This window comes from Macaca thibetana, chromosome 5 (genome assembly GCF_024542745.1).
Source record: "Macaca thibetana thibetana isolate TM-01 chromosome 5, ASM2454274v1, whole genome shotgun sequence".
NCBI classification, from domain to species: domain Eukaryota; kingdom Metazoa; phylum Chordata; class Mammalia; order Primates; family Cercopithecidae; genus Macaca; species Macaca thibetana.
Window position 1 is genome coordinate 103,266,137 of NC_065582.1, and position 14,715 is coordinate 103,280,851.

A 14,715-nucleotide genomic window follows, 5' to 3' on the forward strand; every position below is an offset into this window, starting at 1 on the left:
GGTTGATTATGCACTGGGTAGGCAGGGTTTTATAAAAACCTTTCTTATACTTTTCAGTTTCAGTTAAATTAAATTTAGTTTTGTTTTGAAATGAGAGTTGTTCAAGGATATAAAGGTAAACCTCTGGAATTTGGTAGTTTCCTATCAATGGGACAATTTACACAGAGGCCAGAAAGTTCCCTGGTACTTCTCATGCCAATCAGATTCATACTATTAGAGATGACTGTGATTGGATGGTATCAACTGTGGTGTTGATGATGCACTTTTCTTGGGCTTCCTTACTGTCTCAAGACCATGTTACATTTTGGCTCTAGAAGAATCTTCTCACCTCCTCGAAGGGAGGTAGAAGCAGAGAGGAAAAAAATCAAATTAATGGCAATCTCTAAAAGCTTCAGACTAAAAATATGATAGAAAGTCCAGTTAGGTAGAACCAATATATTTCCTCTTATCTACCCTTTATTTCCACTTTCAATTGGTTTTTCAAAAGAATGTAATTTTGAACTGTAATGGGTGAGGAGAATTAAAGGAGAGAAGCAAGAGACAGACACTATCGAGACTCTCAGAGGAAAAAGCCTGTATCCAGCCACCCTTGAGCTTAGTCTCCTCAGGTTCACACATCACGAAGACAAGTGGCAGCATTTCCCACTCCATCCCAACATAGTGTAGTACCTGCAGAGTATAGGATTCCAGGGAAGATGAAGAGCAGTCAAATCTTCATGTGCCTCAAAGGAGGACACTGGAATTAGCTGTGAGTAGAAAGTGTGTGGTGTGTGGGTGCATAAGACAAAAAATTAATGGACTGAGGGCCAGAGACCAGTAAAACTAGGGACATCATCTTAACAGATACAAGTATGCAGAGGTGGCTTCTCTGAAGAAATGATGTTCATCACAGTGGATGCCAAAGGAAACCAAAATATTTCACCCCAAAGTACACTTCCTCGATACATTTTGAGATGGCTGTTCAGAGGGCCCAAACAGAAGTAGCCCTGCAAATCTGTCTTTTGTGGGGCAGATTTGCATCTGTAGAGAAATAAAGTGAAGTAAACAAAAGATGCAAACAAGCTTTCTCTGAAGACCCCCTTGTCCAGGTCTAGGAAAGATTAACTGAGAGTCTGAACCTTTAAAGATCTGAGAGAAATATTCACCATCTATTCTCTCTGAGGGCTGCTACCTGCAAGCTTTCATCTACACCACAAAACCACCTTTGCTAGCCAGGTTTCTCCTCTTCTTCCTCTCCCATCACTTGTCTGGCCATGCTCTAAGCTCCCCTATTCTTTCTGTAACCTCAAGATGGTATAGAAGTGTCAACCATCTTGCCTTTCTTTGAGTTCTTATATTTTATATGACTCCTGCACCTGTCAATAAATTTGAGTATCTTTTCTCATGTTAATCTGCCTTTTGCAGTGGATTTCTTTTAGCAAAGCTTCAGAGGATAAAGGGAAATTTTCCCTTGGCCCCTACATTGCCAGCATGGATCGGATACCTCTCTGGATGCTATAGCCTTGTACTTCCTATAATGAAATGTCCATTTTGAAGACAAGAAAAGAAAGATCCTGTTTCAACTGATTGTAAATCTAAAAATGACTAAGAATTGTTTGAGTCATGTTTTTATTGTCAGTCAGAATAGGAATTTGAAATTCAGATGAATATGAGCTATATAAAAATGTAGTTATACTTTATTTTGTACTGTTTGTAGTCTGATACATTGATACTGACTTTACAGTTCACTTTTTCAACCTGACAGTCTAGAATTACGGTCTGAACAATCAGAAGCTTCCTGGTATTAATCGTACTTCTCCAAATGCCTTTATTATTTGGCTCTTGTTTTAATGTTTTGCTTGTGTCTTTCATTATGTAATCTCTTTAAATTCTTTTTGAAAGTACTATAAATGAAAACAAATTTGGGCATTGAACCCAGAATTCTTGATTGTGTTGAACTTTGATACTGTTTTTCAGAAGAAAATAGCCCTTTTGTTTGTTTGTTTTAGGGACAGATTCTTGATCTGTCACCTAGGCTGGAGTGCAGTGGCACAATCATAGCTCAGTGCAGCCTCAAACTCCTGGGCTCAAACGATCCTCCTGTCTCAGTCTCCTGAGTAGCTGGGACTACAGGCAGGTCACCACTATGCTATGCTAATTTTTTTACTTTTTGTAGAGATGGGGGTCTTGCTATGGTGCCCAGAGCGGTCCTGAATTCCTGGTCTAATGTTATCCTCCTGCGTCAGCTTCCCAAAGTGTTGGAATTCAGGCATGAGTGATCGTGGCAGCCAGAAATAGCCCTTTAAACATTTTTTTTCTTTTTTTTTTTGACAGAGCCTCACTCTGTAGCCCAGGCTGGAGTGCAGTAGTGCAATCACAGCTCACTACAACCTCCAACTCCTGGGCTCAAGCGATGTTCTTGCCTCAGTTTTCCCAGTAACTGGGACTACAGGCACACAGCCCCATGTCTGGCTAATTTTCTATAGAGATAGGGTCTTGCAATGTTGTTCAGGCTGAAACAGCCCTTTAAAAATTGATAAACTAGTAAATTAATTAGCACATTAAAATTAGTGAGAAACAAGAGCCTACAAGATGGAAAGTTAATACCTAATACCAACAAATAGTTGGCTGGTGTTCATTTTTCTGACATTTGATGTTAAGTGTATCTCTGACCTAAACAGACTATGTATACACATGACATCACTTGTTTTTGGCCAGCAAACCTGGACTTTATTCCTTTTACAGAATCACTATTAAAATAAACGAAAAGATCAAAGGAATTTTACCACTGAAATGTTATCAGAGGACTCATAACTGTTCATGGTTAAAAACTCACATCATCATTAACAGCAGCAGTAGCAGCAGGAATGAGTATATCCTTGATGGTCTGCCAGGTCCAAAGGCTATCTGGAAATATATTCTGAATATGAAATAGGCTAATTAAGCCCATTGTTCCCTGACTGTCACTCTAAGGGACAGCGGGGAGGTACCAGCTATATGCCTTACTAGGTTGGCTACCAAACTTGAATCCTTTCCACCCATGAATGTGCACGTAAAATGTGGGTTGCCTGCCAAGGTCAGGACCACAAGATAAATTTCTGTACATATACATAACATATAAATGGAGAATTAAAAGCTCATTAAGATGTTATGAGGAGGATAAAGAGAGAAGAGCAGAGTAAAAGGAAAAGCAATGGCTTGCACGTGTGTCTGTTGCTAATGACCTTTATTTAATCAAAGCTACTTGATTCAGAGGATATCCACGTTGCTCAAGAGTAATGCTTCTTGTATAAAAGCCTGTACGAAATCGTTTTCCACCAAAGTGAGTGCTCTGCTCTGCCCCCGTTGGGTTCTTCCACCCTGTGTGACTGGAATCTCCCTTCTGGTAGCCTCAGGAAGGCAGTGGCTCTGCTTGCTTGTTTCATGTGCTGCAACCTCTCAAGTCCTGCTCACCTGTTTCTTTTCATGACACTGGAAGAGGAAATACGGGAATCCTTTCCTTACCATGCTATTGTACTTCAAAACAACTACTTCTTTTGACAGAATTAAAGTGCGGTATATTTAGGGAATGAGCTAACATTGCTCTCTTTTTCTCTGCAAGTCTTTCAAAAGATGAATGGGTACTGCTTTGCCCCCTCAGGCACTACACTGATCTTTTCATAACTCTTTTCCTTGCTCTTCCCAACTCCAGACCTAAAATGTGCACCGTGAATACCTACAACAGGTTCTTGGGAGGCAAAAAGACCAATGGTAACAATAGGAGAAACAAGACAAACATTTAGGTTCCTTCACTCCTTGTCCAGCATTCTTTTCCCACTTTATTAGAGTTTGGACCCTCCACTTACCCAACACTACCAACTCCACCTCTAAACCCAAACCCCAAGCCCCAACTGAGCTGCAGATGTAAATACAATTTTTGGGGGAGCTTGCTTAACAGTTGTTAAATTCTAATGAAAAAAAATCAGAGTTTGCCCCGTTTAGAGGATTTTGCAAAATGATCTGAGTCCGTGGAATATGCACAGCAGCAGCAAAGAAAAATGTCAGCATTAATATGATACGGCTTTTTGTTGCAAGCAGGACTGTTCATTAAAAGCTTAAACAGGTGGCAGGTTTGGCAGCCCAGTGTGTGTATTCTATGGACAGATTTATTACGCCTTTCATTTTAAAATATTTGTGCAGAAACAGACTCAGTGAGATAAATTATCTTGTTCACAAGAGCATTCTGTTCAAGGCTGCTATGATAAATGCCATATCAATCAAATTATGCAATGAAAATTTACCATCAATTTTATCATCATTATCAATTATTTATAACTTAGGAAATGCTTTTCATTTCTTCTCCATTTTAATTTTGGTATCTTCCAGGGAAATTTTACCTCACAGTGGGAGACCCTATAAAATAGGGTATCTGTATACAGGATGTCACTTCAGTTGCTGAGGTCCAGGGCAGGAGTCAGATATGCATTTCAAAGCAAACATAATTACATACGAACAGCATTGGCTGGAATCATCCTGCTTGATGACTTTGAGTGGATAGGATCATGTAAACATCAGAGGAATGTTCAAACAATAAGGCAGCTTTGCTTTGTCAAATGAGATGAGCCACAAGCCAACTGAAGCTCAACATAATGTCAAGCAAAGCAAAGTGCACACACTTCAGTCACCGTGGTGACCTTACATGGTTGGAATGACTCCATAGACTCAATGTAATCACTTTTCCAGGAGCTGGGACTTTCTACTGGCAGTGTCCACCATCTTGGGAAGGCAGGTCTCACCAACTTTAAATGTTACAGGAAATCTTTTGCTAGAAGGTTATCCATAAATTGTTACCCTAAAATCCAGTGTCTCACAGAACTTTCCAGGTTCTTTTGGCCACTGGAGTATCCAGGGCTTTATGCACATTAACCATTCTGCCATTCTACTAGATTTCTTTTTATTCTGTCCTGCTAATGCCACTTCCCACAGCTGCAGAATACATGCTGAATCTCTTTGGAAGCATACTTTCCCATAGAAAACATTCAGAGAGCTCTAAAAAGGGCAGATGATACATCGTGCATTTCTTATTTGGACTCTTGCCTGACTTCCATGAGGGAAACCCTGATTATGTTCAGTATTGTCTTAGCTAAGTATCTCAGGGACACATGTCTCTTGGTTTTTTTCAACTGGCTTCTTATTTACATAATTGGCCTCCCCTTTTTGCTACATTCAGCCTTTAGGTTTTCACTCCTGCCAAAGGACAACGTTTACCAATCTTTATTTGCTTGTGTTTTCCTCACCAGAGGTGTCCTCTCCTCCTATATTGTAAACCAGATCAGTTATCTTTCTTCGAAATACTGCTCAAGAATAAGCTCCATGACAAGTTTTCAGTGGAACCCTCTGATTACAAATTGTTACAGCTGTTCCATGCTTGTGACGAGATCTGTGCAACTCTAATTGGCTAGACGTACATTTGTTTGTGGCTATTTTGGGCTTTGTTTTTGTCCCCATAATCCATAAGGAACTCTCAGACAAATAGTAACAAAAAGCTTACCTCAGGCAAATCCATCAGGTCAATTCAAGATGTTATAGGAGTCATGAAATGTGAATAATTAGTTCAAGGTTTACAAGGTTAATCCTGGTATATCCTGCATAACAACATTACACAGATTGGCACATCCTTACATGACAATGAAAGGTGCCATTAACTCACTGATTTTCACAATTAATCTTATATCCAAAGGACATAGGACTTGGAGTCAAAATGACTGAGTTCTAATCCTTGCTATCTCTCTGCTTACTAACTATGTGATGGTAAGCATGCTGTGGCAACTGCAAGGGCAAATTGACTTAGATAAGTTATACATGCATTTATGAAAGTATAAAGGGTGATTTATTGATTTAAAGATTGATGTTTCCACCATATATCAAAAAGATTTTGTATTATTTTGGGGTAGATAATAAAATAAAACAATTCATATAATCTCCCTAAAAGATGAGTGCATCTTTGACAGGGAAGATAAACAGTCTGAGTTTGAGAGTAAGAGGACTGTTCAGCAACACTGCTTGAATTTGCCTACATTTTTCCTTTTTAACTAGGCTGGCAGGAGAGAAATAAACACCATTATTTCTGCTGTGGCAGTGGTTCTTAAAGTGTGATCACTGATCCTGCAGCATCAACAGCATCCAGGAAAACTGTTGGAAAGGAAAATTGTTGGGTCCACCCCAGATCTACTGAATCAGCCCTCCAGGTGGTTCTGATGAATGCTAAAGATTGGGAACCACTGCCTGAACCGGTACCCTGGGGTTTAGTCCCAGATGCCACTATCTTGTTGGGTAAGTTGAGAGCCCAGGCTAGCGTAAGACATCATGAGAATCTGTGCATTATTAATGGCACATTATTCCAGATTTTCTACCAGTGCAGGTTTCTTGTAATGTTATTATTTCCATTAAATACAAGCTATGCAAGAAAATGGGATTTTATAAACCTTTGTAGGGAAATTCACAGGTTTCAGAAAAAGTGCTTTGCCAGACAAAGGAACCAGATTTTGGGGTTCTAAAAATATGGCAGTTATAAGAAAAAAGACTCTAACTTTAAGTGATTAAGTACACTAGCCAGAATTTAGCCATCAACTTTCAGAATAACTCAAAGGAAAGTCATCCTCTCAATGCTTAGATCTCCCCAGTATTTCACCAGTGGGGAGATCTAAGCATTGAGAGGATGACTTTCCCTTGAGTGATTCTGTATTAAAATGATCTCTAAGCTCTTTTCTAGCTCTCCAGGTCTAAATTTGAGACTCTTTTCTTCTCGCTTTCTCTTTCACTCACATCTTGAAAACTGCATGCACAGAATAGAACAGAAGGCATAAAGGAAAGGACAGAGAGAAACACTGACTGAGAATCAGAGAAAGAAAAGAGAGTTCACAGAGATTTCATATTTTCCAAACCATGGAGTGGTTGAAAGATATCATAAAATTCAGTCAAGTGAGTATGGAAGAGTATCAAAATTTAAGTATTATACAATAAACTCTGTGCACCTTTTAAAAGCAACCTGCATGTAGGTGAGTGGGGACACCTTGAAAGCTTTCTGTACAATTATAAAGGAAGATAAAGAGCTGTCCCAAGTAAGGACAGCCCAAGTGCAGAGCTGCAATAGAGAATCTTTGAATCCGAGCCACTAAAGGGAAGTGCAGTTGAACAAAAGGAAGGGCAAGAGGGTAGCACAGCTGCTATAGACTGAACATTTTCTTTGTGCAAGCTCATGCTTACCTTATTAAGGAAAAGCCTTCTCTCCAGCTCGATCTATCAAAGCCATCTATCACATTCTTCCAAGTTCAGAAAAGAGAACTAAGTTGAATAACTACAAGAAATCCAGCACCCGCAGAGAAAGAGTTGCATATATTCAACGTATTGTTAAAGATAGTGTGCTATTACACCACTATGGTTGCAGAACATCAAATTAACAGACATAAAGAAAATAAGCAGTCAGCAGGGGAGATATTTAATTATAAGAAGAAGGGCAGCTAGCCTTTGAGAATGCAAGAATTCAACATTTCCCATTTCTCCTTTCCAAGTTTTTTCAAATAAAGTTTTTTCTCCAGTCCTCATCCTGATTGATACTTAGCATCAAATGTTTCCCCACCATGGAGAAATCCACACAACCAGCTTCTTCCTGTACCACCAGAGCCCAGCTGGAACCAGGAATACCTCTCTTTTTCGTTTGTGCTAAAACAGATGAGTAGCCAAGCTTTGCCTGCTGATAAAGAGTAATAATCACGCCGGTAATGGGAAGATTCTGCCTTAACTCAACTGCCAAGATCAGCCTGTGCAACTCCAACCAACGGTGGGATGGGAGGGATGGTAAGAGCAGGATACTAAAATATAATCATTCTTACTGGTGTCTTCATTGTGACATCTGTGTGTATGCTATGCCTTAACTGAAACAAAGTTAGGAAGTCTGAGAGTTGAGAAACCACTTGCTCACTCTGAAAGGAAATCTCGACTAAAAGGAAGCAGAAATTAAAAGTAATTCATAAACAAGACTGGTTTATAGGCAGGAATTGAAAGGGCCTCATCTGGCCACAACATGGCTTAATTAAACATTGCCTCTCCCTAGTTCATTCCAACTCAACTCAGATTTTCTCTTCATGTTCTTTTTTCTTTATGTACAAGGCTAAGTATTTTTAAGATAAATTTAATCCATATGGTTTCTGATTCATTTACACACATAAAACTCAACAGAATGATTCCTGGTAAGCAAAAAGTTCTCTGAGCCTGTTTCCTCCTTAGGAACAGAAAACTGTGTTGTGTTCACATTAAACTCATTCTTTTTTTCTTGGGTTAACATTTCACTCAAAACCTTGGGGCCCCAAACGATGGAATGTATTGAAGGTTGTGAACTCAGCTCCGCAAACGGAAAGAAAAGCACCTACTTACTTCAGACCCTGGGCCTTTGAGGTTTCTCAGTGCCTGTTCTTAGGAATAGTTCTGCATGTGTCCAATAGTATATTTGTAGCACATTCTTCTTTTTAGTAGAAGCATTATTAGGAGGTATCCATTTTTATAGGCAATTCTACCCTTCAACTATAATTTCCTAGCTTCAGAAGTCAGTGTAAGGAAAGTTCTACAGAAAGCTCTGCTCTCAATCACATAAATATACTGGGCACATAAAAAGTATTTTTGGAGGTTCCAGAAGAAAAAGAAGCATATTCTTAACAGAAATGGAAGGCCTGTGCTTATAGCTCCAACACAAAAGTCTACAGCTAAAACATCTCTTTATATATACCTCCTGTCTTCCTCATCCACAAGCTTTGTTGAATCACTTCTGTTCATCCACACATCTTTTACTTTACTTGCATTTTCATTTGACAAATATTTATTTCACTACATACTTTGACCCAAGTCACTGGAATATAAAAATCTAAATATCCATTTGATTTCTTAGGAGGAAAGATGCCAACAAATATATGATAATTATTATAATGGACCTGTGGTTAAAATATAGAGGAAACACAGGGAAAAAAAATATCATATAATGCTTGCTAAGAAGTGTAGAAAGGCTTAGAGAAAGCAAAGCTAGAAAGATAGTTAGGCTTTCTGCAGGTGGATGAATCGAGGGAAGGCAAGTGCAAAGGCACCGAAGCATTAAAAAAAATCATGTTTTGCAAACTAAACAGAGTTCAGTATTGATGAAGCAAAAATACAAGGTGTCATCTAAGAATATTCAAGAAAGGGGCCCAATAACATAGGGTTTTATATGTCATACAAAGTAATTTAGATTTTAGCTTGTAGGTCAGTTGTGTTCAATTGAGTGTGACCATTAGAATGACCTACGAATCCTTTTTTCAAACACACACTCAGACCCCGATCCAAGACACTCCAATGTGGTAGGTCTTGGGTAGAGACTTTTATATACATTTTCTTAAACATTCATGGTACATGTCCCTGTTTAAGAACTGCCTGAGGCTCATAGGGACCACTGAAGTATTCTAAACATGGGAAACCCATGATCAGCTTGACTAATAGTTGATCCTTTTGTGGATAATGTGAAGAAAATTTTGCAAATGATCTAAGCACAGGGAATGGCTTAAAGGCAATGCAAACTTTCCAACAAGAATGAATGTAGTCCTAAGTTAAAGGATGGCAAGAGGCAAGGCAAGAGAGTTTGAGATAAATAATAGTAATTCAGTCACAAATAATTAATGAACTAAAACTATACCCCCTCCCTCCTTTCTGGTGTGGTGACACCATTCTCCAAGAAAAGGGACACAAAGAGAAGATAGAGGACAGAAAAAAGTGAGCTCAAGTTCTCAACTGTTCAGTTGATTGGATTCAGAATATAAATTATGTAGGAGATTGAGAACGTATTAATTGAAATGCCCTAGACCTTTCTTCTCTGTTTTCAGTATTGGTGATTCAAGAGTGGCTTTATTTGAATTGGCTAACATAGCACTTATTAAGATTTCACAGCTCCAAACACTATGGGCAAGCTGTAATTCTAACTTATGTCAAATAAATGGCAAACAGTATCACTCTATCCTACCCTGAAGGTTGAGAGGATATGAAGTAGGCAACCTAAGAGAATTTTTCTCACATCCTAATCTCCTTTTCTGTCTTTGTTGGCACCATCAGGCACCGTGGTCCATGTTCAGCTTATTTATGCAGCCAAACAAGCTTGGCAGTTTATTGGACAGGAAAATGGCTGAGTTAAATATTATTGAAGTAGGAAAAAATATTCCTGGGGTAAAATAAGGTTTGCAGTCACCCCATCCCAACTGAACAAAAATTCCTTTCTATAGTTCACACCCCTTCTCTCCTCCTCCCACTTTTCTAGTCTCCTTCTGAGGATCAGTACTCTGGGGACCTGCACTAAAACCCCAATAGAGGTGTTGACACATGTTCCTACCCAAGTGGATAATTTAGTCACCAATATGCTGGGTTTATTTTTTCTGAACTGCTGCAAATACCTATATCTTTTATTGTACTTTTCTTTTTAGAAGATTCACTAAATTATTCACTAAATTATTTTCCTATCATTATCATATATAGAAGAGTTCATTATACTATAAGATTAGATTGAAACTTCTGATGCTTCACATATATATATATAAATATACATATCATATATAAATATAAATATATATATCATATATATTTGAAAGTACAGGGTCAATGCAGTCTACTCTTTTACCTTTTAATTCAGATTTTTAATATACATGTAAGCATATTTTTGTGTCTACATATGTGTGTGCACACCTACATACATACAAACATATGTACCTCTTTATGAAAAGGTGAATTCTGAGAGCTCAGCATTCTGAGTTTTGTCTACCCAACAATGAATAGTGTGGTCACTATGCTAAAAGCTGTGACCCCAAAGATACTAGAGCAATTTCTGTCACTTAGTGATGAGATAGCAACTCAGAGGGTCACACACACACACACACAAAGGCACAAAATGAGAATATTAGAAATTCTATCACTGAACCTAGCACCTAAATCTACCCACTTTCAACATTTGTCTTAGTTCAGACTCCCCTGTCTTTGTTACTTCACCAGGTTTGTAACTGACCTTCCTTAGTCTTATCTTTCCATCTCCTTTCTTTTCTCCAAAGCTAGAGCCAGAGCAATCCCTCTAAAGTACATATCCAACATTTTAGTACTCTTTAACATGGATTGGATCACGAGGCCCATCATGAAGAACCCCCTCCATACCCCTTTATCTCCTAAGCTTCCCCTCTCAAACTCAGAGTAAGATGTTAAAAACCCCAGGCTCTTTTCAAACACAGTCGCATCTTCTCTCCCTCTCTGCCTAACTCCCTCTCATCTTTTGATCCCAGAGTAAAGGTTATTTCTTCTACTAAGATGCCACTAGCCTCTTCTCTGTGCTACTATAGTAACCTATACTTGTCAGTATTTATATAACACTTTGAAAATGTACTCTAATTGTGTATCAGCACCCTTTGCTCTCTTTCATTTTTACCAACAGATCCTTGTGGATAGAATTTATTTTATTCTCCTAGTAGCCCCTGCAACTAGCTAAGTGCCTGCACACGGTAAATTCTCAATTTCTAGTTGTTGAATAGATAGATGAATGAATGAAATAAAGCTGTTTAGTATTTTCTGTTTTGCTTTAATTGTCCTTAACATGACAACAAAGAAAATTACGAATTATAAGTCTGCTGAAATTGTATGAACATAGTATTAGAGTAAACCAACTAAAACACTGAATAGAAGTCAGGGCAAGTGTAGTTTAATAAGGAACTCATTATACACTGACTTCTTCTGTTTCTTGTTTTTCAGGCTATCAAAAAGTGCCACTAAACTGAAGGGGATAACAAGAGATAATCTCAAATAGCATTTAAATAAGCCTTGAGATGTCTAACTTTTCTATATTTACAAGACTTTTAGGGTTTATATTACTCGACCACTTAAGCAAAACATCGTATTTGTTTATTTACCCTTTCCATAAATAATTTTTAGCTGTCACCAGACTCTTTACCCTCAATTTAAGTGTATTTCCTTTTCCTTGTTTCTTGACATCAATGAGAAAAAAACAGCAATTAAACAATTGTAAACCTCAAGAGAATCAGACAAGTCAGTGGGTAATTTAAGAAACTCTTCTATCCAGTAGATTTTTATTTGGCTTTCATGAAACCTTTAATTCTTTATGACATTGGATACAGAAAAACACAAATATTCATTTAGCTAACTGCTCAGTAAAACAACTTATGAACATTAGGGAAGAACAGAGGATAAACAACAAAGTTAGGCAGAACCTATACATTGGTTAACTTAAATCAAACTTTCACATACCTTACAGTTTTTGAAAATTTACAAGCCTGGAGTAACAAAATAATTGAGGACCATATGATGACTTGACAGTAAACAAGCTATAATAGAATTGAGTCTATGAAGTATTTTGTTTTCACAACCCAGAGAAAAAGATAAACCAAAAGAATGCTGGAAATTGGGTTGCCCTGCTCCTTCCATAGCTTCTCAGATTCATTCTCCAATTATGTAATTTCAGTTAACTGCGCTACTTTTTTTTTTCTTGGCTGATTATTAACCATTCACAATCTGTATTTTATATTCTGACAGTAACCACTCACTTCATTCAATTGCAGAAGGAAAATCACCCACATCACTTTTATAACAAAACATGCTTATAGCAAAATCTGAGTATGTTCCTAATGACTTTTCTAGGTTTGTAACACATATCAATCATCTTTGCAATGTTTCTGGTCAAATGTCTGAATTTAGATATCTTAGTAAGAAACAAGAAAAGGAAGACACATGCTTCATAGCATTTGCCTATAGCTATTTCTGTTTCTGAAGTTTTAACAAAAGTGGTATAAGTGAAGATGAACTGAAACTCTCGAAATACCAAATGGGCTACAAATTGAAACTCTAAAAATAACAAAAGGTTACGTCTACCAGCAGTTCTCTAAAGAATCCCCATCTACAGATTTTTTTTTTTTTTTTTTTTTTTTTTTTTTTTTTTTTTTTTTTTTTTTTTTGAGACAGTCTCGCTCTGTCGCCAGGCTAGAGTGCTGTGGCACTATCTCAGCTCACTGCAACCTCCAACTCCCTGGGTCAAGGGATTCTCCTGCCTCAGCCTCCCGAGTAGCTGGGATTACAGGCATGTGCCACTATGCCCAGCTAATTTCTGTATTTTTAGTACAGATGGGGTTTCACCATGTTGTCCAGGATGGTCTCGATCTCCTGACCTTGTGATTCACCCACCTCAGCCTCCCAAAGTGCTGGGATTACAGGTGTGATCCACTGCACCCAGCCAGATTTTCTTTTAATTAATTCAGCCAAGTCCTCTCCCTTCCCTGAGTCTCACTATTTGACTACTGTAGCCCTGAACATCTGCATTATTGAAACAAGTAGCTGTGAATAAATTACTCTGACTGTTTTGTTACACTTACATGGAGGATACGATTTAAAGCTACTTTTAAAACAGTATTTCAGGAAAAAAAGAAAGTCATTTTGGAAATAAAATCCAAGAAATATTGAGCAATATTAACTAAAGTGTGAGAATTAATTCAATCATTAGCAAGTACATTTTCCTTGCTTCATGGCTGGCAGGCAGGACTTAGGTATTTACTGATTGGCTCCTTCAATGTATGTAAGGAGGGAATAAGAGACAGTCATAACTTAAAAGTTAATTAAGAAATTCAGTTGAAGGCACTCAACTGCAAAGTTAAAAGACTTTCAGATGTGAAGTTAATCACGTTCCGTTTTTTCCACATAACCCACCCGAGCTTGGATCAGAAGTATAAGGGCAACTCCCTCTAGCAGCAAGTCCTACTGCCCTGGTAGCTGCTTGTTCAGCTGCAAGCACTCTAGACTAAAGGAAGCTATTTCAGAGAACTAATAGAAAGAAACCTATTATCTTTTTAGAGACAGTTTCATAAGGATATTCTAAGTTACCAGAAATGCTTCTTGGGGAGGTGTGTGGTACTATCCTTAGATCCAAAATAGGGGAGGAATGAAAAAAAGAAAGACTTCACATCATCTCCCCTTTTTCACATTACTGAGTCATTCTTCTACCCTGAAAATGTGCTCTTCATAAAAACCAGACTGAGTGAAGAGATGAAAGAACTATAATACATTAGGAAACATAGTAATTATAACCCTTATGTGTACTTTAATTATATAATGTGTTCATCAAAATGAAGGGAGATAATTTTCTATTTCTAAGAGTAAAATTACATCATTTCAAATAGTGTAATAGAACTAGGGAGGAGAACATTAATATGGCCGCTATATTCATATTTTTTTATATGTTGAAATACCAGAACCTATGTTAGGCCTTGTAGATAACACAGGAATATTCTGAGATACAATTTCCATTTTAGAAATTAAATTTAGAAATTTAGAAATTTTTAATTTAGAAATTTAATTTCTAAAGGAATTATTTAAACATTAATTTAACAACAGATAAACTTTAATCTTATTTTTACTTTATGATATTGTAACATTTGACATTGGCCTTAAAAATCTGATAGGCACTTCAAAACGACAGAACTCTTGGTTTCCTTTTTGCAAACTATACTGCACTAGCAGCATCCTCATTCTGTTACTGGTAGCATCATTCTTTCCTCTGTTCAGGCCAAAAACCTTGGTTCAGACTTCAGCAACATCAGACAATTCTTTGTTGTAGAGAACAGCACTGTATGCTTCATAGGATATTTAACAGCACCCCGGCTTCTACCCACGAGATATCTGTGGTATCTTCCCCAACTGTGACAG

At 37.7% G+C, this 14,715-nt stretch overlaps 1 protein-coding gene across 4 annotated transcripts in view; it reads right to left on the reverse strand.

Moving 5' to 3' along the window:
* ARHGAP24 (Rho GTPase activating protein 24) overlaps positions 1–14,715 on the reverse strand; it is a 532,908-nt gene that overhangs the window by 335,003 nt on the left and 183,190 nt on the right. The window lies entirely within an intron of this gene.